Source organism: Rousettus aegyptiacus, unplaced genomic scaffold (genome assembly GCF_014176215.1).
Source record: "Rousettus aegyptiacus isolate mRouAeg1 unplaced genomic scaffold, mRouAeg1.p scaffold_m13_p_10, whole genome shotgun sequence".
NCBI lineage: Eukaryota > Metazoa > Chordata > Mammalia > Chiroptera > Pteropodidae > Rousettus > Rousettus aegyptiacus.
In genome coordinates this window covers 48,171,177-48,178,984 of record NW_023416285.1, presented here as the reverse complement: position 1 = coordinate 48,178,984, position 7,808 = coordinate 48,171,177, and positions in this window count along the sequence as shown.

Genomic DNA, 7,808 nt, shown 5'->3' with positions numbered 1-7,808 from the left:
TCTCGACAAACTGGACTAATTATAATTCCACAGGTGTTTTTCCTCATCTCTTGTGTCTGCATCTTTCCTTCCCTTCATCTGGCATACTTATTCCTTGTCCTTCAGGTATCAACTTAGGTATCACCTCCACCAAAAAGCCAATAACATAGACCCAAAACTGGGATGTTCCTTCTGTGTGTTCCAATAGTGTCCAGTTCTAGGTTTGTCATAGTATATGTGACTCTGAAAGGAAATTGCCTGTTTATCTGTTTGTTTCAGTTTATGGTGGTATATGGTTGCTGAGTGGTGGACTGTCTCGTCTTCATCTTGTATCTCTAGTGCTTGTCATACCACCTTAGCACGTGGTTGTTGAAGAAATGAATGAAGAATGAGAACACCAGCTCTGACACTTAGCCACAAGAGCAATTAATTCAGTGTGCAACCATGAGCAAATTATATATACTAGTAACCTCTTATTGCGTTCTGTAGTCATATACAGATGTGTTTCATTCTTAACATTCATACTTAGTTGTATTTTAGATAAAGAATATAATTCTTTCTTTTTCATTCCAGCTGCTGCTGAATTTGAATCTGAATCTTATAGACCTTCTCCTCTACGTTTTACTGATGAGTCAAGTCTATATCAAGATCTAGTTTTGAAAACATCACAAGAATATGTACAGATTTTGAAGAAAAATTATATGATCTAAAAGATAAATAGTCAAAGTTTATTACTGGGCTGCTTATATAACACTTTGATTGTTTCTCATTAACCATATGATATGTGAAAACCTTTAGTAAAAAAATAATTTTGTAGCGAATGTGGAAGATATAAATTTATATACTATTTTTAAACCATGTTTTTTAGCATCTAACCAACTCCAGCAGATTTTTTGAATGAAAACGAGCACTATTCAGTTTTACATACTCAGACTACTCAAATACCAGCTGTTTAAACAACACCAGGACATGGTTTCATAGTGTAACGGTTAGTATATCTACTTTACACGCAGAAGAAGGTCTTGGGTTCGTGCCCCAGTGGGGCCATGGTCCATGGTCTGCAGCCATGCCACCCTGAACAAGCCCAATGTCTGATCTCAGAAGCTAGGCAGGGCCAGGCTTGTTTAGTAGTTGGATGGGACACCACCTAGGGAGACCAGGTGCTGTAGGCATGAATAATAAAATAAATAAAATAAAATAAAATAAAATAAACAAAATCCCAAAAACCAAGTTGTCATGAATACTTTAGGAGTGAGTGTACATTGACAGCTTTTTTGTATTTTCATCATTGTCTGTGAAACTCAAGATTTACATAGACAGCATTTTGATATCTGCGGCAGTAGTTGCCATCAATGTTTGGACGTCTTATCATTGTTATAGTGCCATAAAATGTATTATCTGTAATTTTAAACACTGATTCATAGATTCATTCTCATGGAAGAAGTCTGAGGCTTTTAACCTTTTCTATTTATTGATCAATTATTTATTTTTGTTAACAGTATTAAAATTAGAAAAATGTTCCAAGTTTTAGTACAGAACATATTTCCATAGAACCATTTAAGAGTAAATTGCTGACATGATGGCATCATCTTTGATTTCTTTAGTGTTCATTTCCTCAAGTCAGCCCATTCCACTTAGCTACCACACCACCTTCACGGTCAGAAAATTAACACTAACACATTTTATCATTTATTCTTCACATTTTTTCAAGACTTTCCCCTTGGCTACAGTATCTTTCACAGCAAAAGACCCTGCTCGAGTCCATGGATTGCATGTCGTTGTCGTGTCCCTTCGTCTCCTGCAGTCTGGGACAGTTCCTCAGTCTTTCCTGACCTTGAAGTTTTTGAAGAGTAAATTCCAGTCATGTAGAATGTCCTTCAATGTGGGTTTTTCTGACATTTCCTTAACATACAGATTATGTATTTTTAGCAAGAATATCGCAGAAGTGGCCCTGTGTTGTGACTTATCCTTTCGATAGGTCCAAATATTAATAATGTCTTCTTTTTCTTTGTTTAATATTTAAAAATTGTTTAAATGACCAGTGGCGTACAACATTATATCAGTTTCAGGCGTACCCAGTAGTGGTGATGTTAACCTTGACCACTGAAGGGAGCTTCTGCTGGGTTTCTCTCTGTAATGGGCCCTTTTCATTGCTTAATTAGTGTTTATGTGGAAGTGCTTTGAGAACATTTAAATATCTCTGTTCCTCATCAAACTTTTGATTTATTTACTCATTTATAAGTATGGATTCATGGTTTATTTTATCCAATGGTTCGTAATTGGTTAATATCATTTTTTAAAAATGTATTTTTCTTTTAGAAATAGAATATATCAGCAATTTCAGACTTATAGAAAAGTTGCAAGAATAGTACAAAGAATTCCTGGATCCCATTCCTCAAAAGTTAGCATTTTACTAGAATTGCTTTATGCTTTTGCCCTTCTCTCTTTTTAGGTAAACATAAATATAGGTATATAATATATACATATTATATATGAACCCTTTATAAGTTATAGGCGTGATACCTCTTTACTCATAGATGCTTTAGGTTTGTATATATTTCCTAAGTAAAAAAGAAAATCTTACATTACTATAGTATTATTGTCAAAATTAGGAAGTGAACATTGGTTCGGTATTCCCATTTCATCCATGAACCTTCTTCAGATTTTTCCGGTTGTCTCAAGAACACCCTTCATAGGCAAGGAAAATCCAAGGTGATGTGCTGTGTCCAAGGTTCTGTTTCTTTAGTCTCTTTTGTCTGGGACATTTCTTGAGTCTTCTTTATATTTGGAAGGGTATAGGCCAGTTGCTTTGTAGACTTTCTCTCATTTGAGATTTACGTGGTATTTCCTCACAAGTAGCTTCAGCTTATGCCATTGGGGCTGAAGTGTCACAACAGTGATGCTGAGTTCTTCCCAGTGCAGCAGATGTGGAGGCCCGTGCCTGGTTCCATCACTGGCATTGCTGACCTCGATCATGTGGTTAAGGAGTGTCTGCCAGGTTTACGCACACTAAGATCACCCTTTGTATTTCACAGATATCTTGTACGGATATGCCTTGAGGCTCTTCATTTTCGGTTACTCCTTAAAAACTGAACCCAATAGAATGAGTATCCATTGATGATTCTTGCTTGAATTAATTATTATAATGGTGACCAAATGACGATAATCTTATATTATCATTCCTTCTACATCGATAAATAAATAAAAGCAAATAGGCCTAACAAACGAATAAGGCAGAAGGGAAAGCTGATTATTTTCCTGCTTAAATTGCCCCAGATTTGGCCAGTGGTAGCCATTTCTAGATAACTTCATGTCTTTTTGATGTGTCCCCATTATTCTCTGTGCACTTTCTTCCTCTCTGGACAAGATGTTCCAAGCTCTATTTGCAGTTTTCTGTCTCATCCCTAGAATCCCATTTTTCATGGATGCCCTAATACCTTTTTGGGGGCAATGATATTCAGAAGCCAAGATCCGGAGCACTAAGTTTGGTGGGCGTGCATATTGCTATTGGGGTTGTCATTGCTCTGGGGCACCCTCAGGGAACAGCAGGGAGCTGAATGTGCATCAAACACACACGTACAGACATGCACACATTCATCTGTAGTTCTGTGTCGGAATCTATTGATAACCATGAATTCTTACCAAATAATGCAATTGAACCCCCACATGGCTCATTCTAGTTTGTCCATTTCAGTATTAACACCCTTTTCTGATAGTAAGTTACCTCCATCATCCGTATCTTGTTTGCTCAATCTTCTTATGTAACCAGGCTCTGTTGTCCCTGCCCCTTTGCACGTGTGTTCCTCACTGCCACTTTGATTCCCACACCTCCCCCTGGGTTGCCACCACTGCTGTCCCTCCCAGTGTGTGCCCTCCACTGTATCCTCAGATACCCAGTGCCAGGGGACCCCTTCTGCAGATGATTTACCCATACTGGGCTCTGAAAACCCACACTGGGCTGCCCTGCCGCTGCGTATGGATGTCTCCCGGCCTTGTATGGTCTCTCATATGTCATCCCCTGTAATTCACCTTTCAGGGATGCTCTGACTTGAGTTCAGACACTGTGCAGCATGGCCCTCCCACACTTTCTCCTCTTTCCATCCAGGCTCCAACACCTCGCTCTGGGCCGCCACAACTCCCTGTTTTTGTCCCCATGCTTTTGAACTGACATGTTTGGGAAGAGAAAGATCAAAAGAGGAAAGAGCCCTATAAATCAACTTGTCAACCTCTACAAATATACAGCAAGGATTTTGACCAGCATTGCATTGAATTTATAAAGAAACCGGACAAGTGTCATTTATAATATTGAGCTTTCCAAACTATGAATATTTTAATAGTCCATTTGAATAACTCTCAATGTTGAAAATATTTCCCATACAGGTAGTGTATCCATTTTTTTTAGGTTTAGTCCCTGTTATTTGATACTTTTTATCCTATTATAAATGTTAATTTTAAAATGAATTTCATTTCCTCTGTGTTGCTACCTTATAGAAATAACATTGGTCTTTTGCATTTTGAGCTTGATTTCAGCTATCTTGCTAAACTCTAATATTCTTTCTGACTCTATTGTTTTATCTGCAGCTTCTTTTGGAATTTTACCAGTATATACATATAATTTATACGATTTTGTTTCCCACTTTCCAATTCCTAGAGTTTTAATTTCGTTTTTCTTTCTTTTTGCAAGAATGTTATTGAATATTAGCAGGGATGGAGGGTATCCATGTCTTGTTGAAATTGCAAAGGGGAAGCAGTATATTTTTCTACTTATGTAAATAGTGGGTTTGTTTGTTAAAGCAGATGTCCTTTATTAGTGTATTAGTTTTCTATTGCTGTGTAACAGAATCCCACCAAATCAGCATCTTAAAACCACACCCATTATGTCACAACTTCGTGGGTCAGGAGTTTGGACATGGCTCAGCTGGGTCCTTTGCTCAGGGTCTCACAAGGCTGCTGTCAAGGTGTCGGTTGGGCTGCATTGTCATTTGGAGGCTCAAATGGGGAAGAATCTACTTCGAAGATCATTTAGTTTGTTTGCAGAATCGATGTCCTCATGACTGCATGACCATGTATTTACTTTTCTAGTAATTAGTCGGCTCTCCGTTGAAGGCTGCCCTCAGGTCCTAGAGGTGGCCTGCAGTTCCTACGAGGTTCATCTTAGTCCTATCAAGCTGCTATAACAAAATTGTATAGACTCATATACAGCAAAAATCTAGTTCTCACAGTTCTGTCATTGAGGAGGCCTCAGATCAAGCCAGTGGTAGACTAAGTGTATGGTGACGGCCCACTTCCCAATTTATGAAATCTGGTCTTCTTCCTATGCCACATGGCAGAGAGGCAAGAGATCACTCTCAATCCTCTTTTGTAAGGGCACTATTCCCATTTCTGAGGGCTTCATCCTCATGACCTATGATGAGGTCCAAAGGCCCAATTCTAACTACCATCACACTGGGCATCAGCATTTAACATGGCTTTGGGTGAGGAGGGCACAAGCACTGAGTCTATGCCAAGGCCATTCCCAGCTCTTGGCCATGTGGGCCCACCCAATACCGCTGCTTGCTTCATGAAGTCAGCTAAGAGCATCTGTCACTCCAGGGAATGCTCGGGCTACTTTTAAGGGTTTTCACCTAATTCCATCAGGCTCACCTAGAATAATTATTTTGCTTAATTCAAAATGAACTAAATTAATTACATCTGCAAAATTCCTTTCCATCTGTCATATTCTAATGGCTACAGACAAGTGACAAATCCTGCTCACTCTCAAGGGAAAGAGATTGTTAAAGGGGAGAACACCCATAGGCAGACATTATCAGGTCATCCTTGGGTCTGTCTGCCACAGTTATGTTAAGGAATTTTCCTCAAAATACCAGTTATCTGAGTTTTGTCAAGAATGAGTGTTGAATTTTACTTACTGCTTATTTTCCACGTATTGAGATGATAATTTTTTAAAAATTTGTGAATACGTCGTTCGCTCTTATTAAATCAAGCTTGCATTTCTCAGGTCAACTGAACTTGATTATGATCATTTCTTGTTGGTTTATTTTTGACATAGCTATTCCTGGCATATTGGGAAGGACTATTGTTTTCCCCTCTCTTCATGGATAATGATCAATACAAGGCATTTTTAATACTTTAGGTCCATTTTCACTTCTCCAAACTTATGCGTATTATTTCTTTGCATTCACATTCTGTCTTGTATCCTTTAAAAACACTGGACATGTTTATAATTTTTACATGGTACTGTCAGTGACCATTTTTACGTACCTACATATTGAACTATTACTTTTCTCCATTATTTTCTTACATCTCAGAACATGCATCTGGGGTCATCTTTCTTCTGTTTGTAGTGTACATCCTTTAGAATTCTCATCAGTGAGAACTGCCTGGTGTGAATCTCTGTTTAAAAATGTTTTTACGTTTTCTTACTCCTGGCACGTATTTTTGCTGCCTACAGAATTCTGTGTTGCTAGTTACTGTTTTTGATGACATGGAAGACATCGTTTTGGCTGGGTTTGAGCTTCCATAATTGCTATTGAAAATTGTTTCTCCAGCTGCTCCTCCTTTGAACATAACCTATTCCCCATCCTGCCCTGTTCCCCCACAATCTTTGGTTACTGTTAAGATATTATACTTGTTTTTGGTTCATGTATCAGTAGCAAAATAATATTCAAAGACTGAGTCAATCATTGGGCCAGACCATGAGAGTTTATGTCCTTAGAAGTCTGCAATGGCTTATTTCATTCCACATGATAGTAGACAATTTTTTTTTAAATTTCTAGCCTCTCACGACCCCTGGCAAACACTTTCCATCTCAGGCAATTAGATTTTGATGAATCACTGTAATTTATGGCCACCGATGCTGTTAACAGAGGCTAGTATTAAGCTACTTACTGGTGGTCAGTCATAGCACCTAGCAGGGGCTGGTTTAGAATTTGGATTCCTGAAGTTTTCTTTTGAACTACACTCATATTTACAAAGCTTCACAGTGTTTCTGTGGACAGTGGGTCATCAAGGCCTAAGCAACAAGTGCAGCTGATGCAAGGTTCTTATAAAAAGAAGGACATCTTGGCTGGGGATCCTTTCTGCTGCTTTTGCAATCTGAATTTTCAAAGAGGTTAGCAGACCAATAAATTCCATGTGTGAGCTAAGAACTAGTGTGTGAGTGAGCTTTAAATTGTGTGTACAGGTGTGGGTTGGCTGTTCCCTTTCTAAAGGTGTTTAGAACTGAATTCAGAGCCAAAGGAGGACCCTAAGGAGGGGCTGACCTATAGATACACATAGTTTATAAACAGGCTTTTAAGAGACATCTATCATTTTGTAGTTTCAAGTCGGCTGTGTATTTGTAAATTTAGATAAATTCTGATTTTGGATTTAGACTTCTGAGACTTAAACTGTAGCTTTGAAGATAAAAAGGCAGTAAAAATTTTTTAAAAAGCAAAACAAACAAAAAAAGCATTATGGCGCATTCACGATTTGAGGTAGAAAATCACCTCATGAAGCTACAATCGCCAGAAGCCTCAAAGTAATTCCAAAAGCCTGTGCTGGGAGGGCTCAGGGTCATGGAGTCAGCCGTGCTGAGGAGGCAAGGAGAGACCGGAGTGCTTTGTGAAGTGTGGTTCCCTGTGCTGTAAGAATAAGCACAGCAGAATGATCAGAATCAGGACATTCGGGTTAATTTCGAAGGAGGAAGCAAAGATTTCCTCATGAGGAAGGTTGGGTATTTGAGGAGAGACTCAACAGATGTGAAGGGCATTGGGCTCCATAAGGTCAGGAGAGGTAGATGTGGATGATCTTTCTGCTCTTAAGGAGGGTGTCAGAAAAGGGGTTGTGTT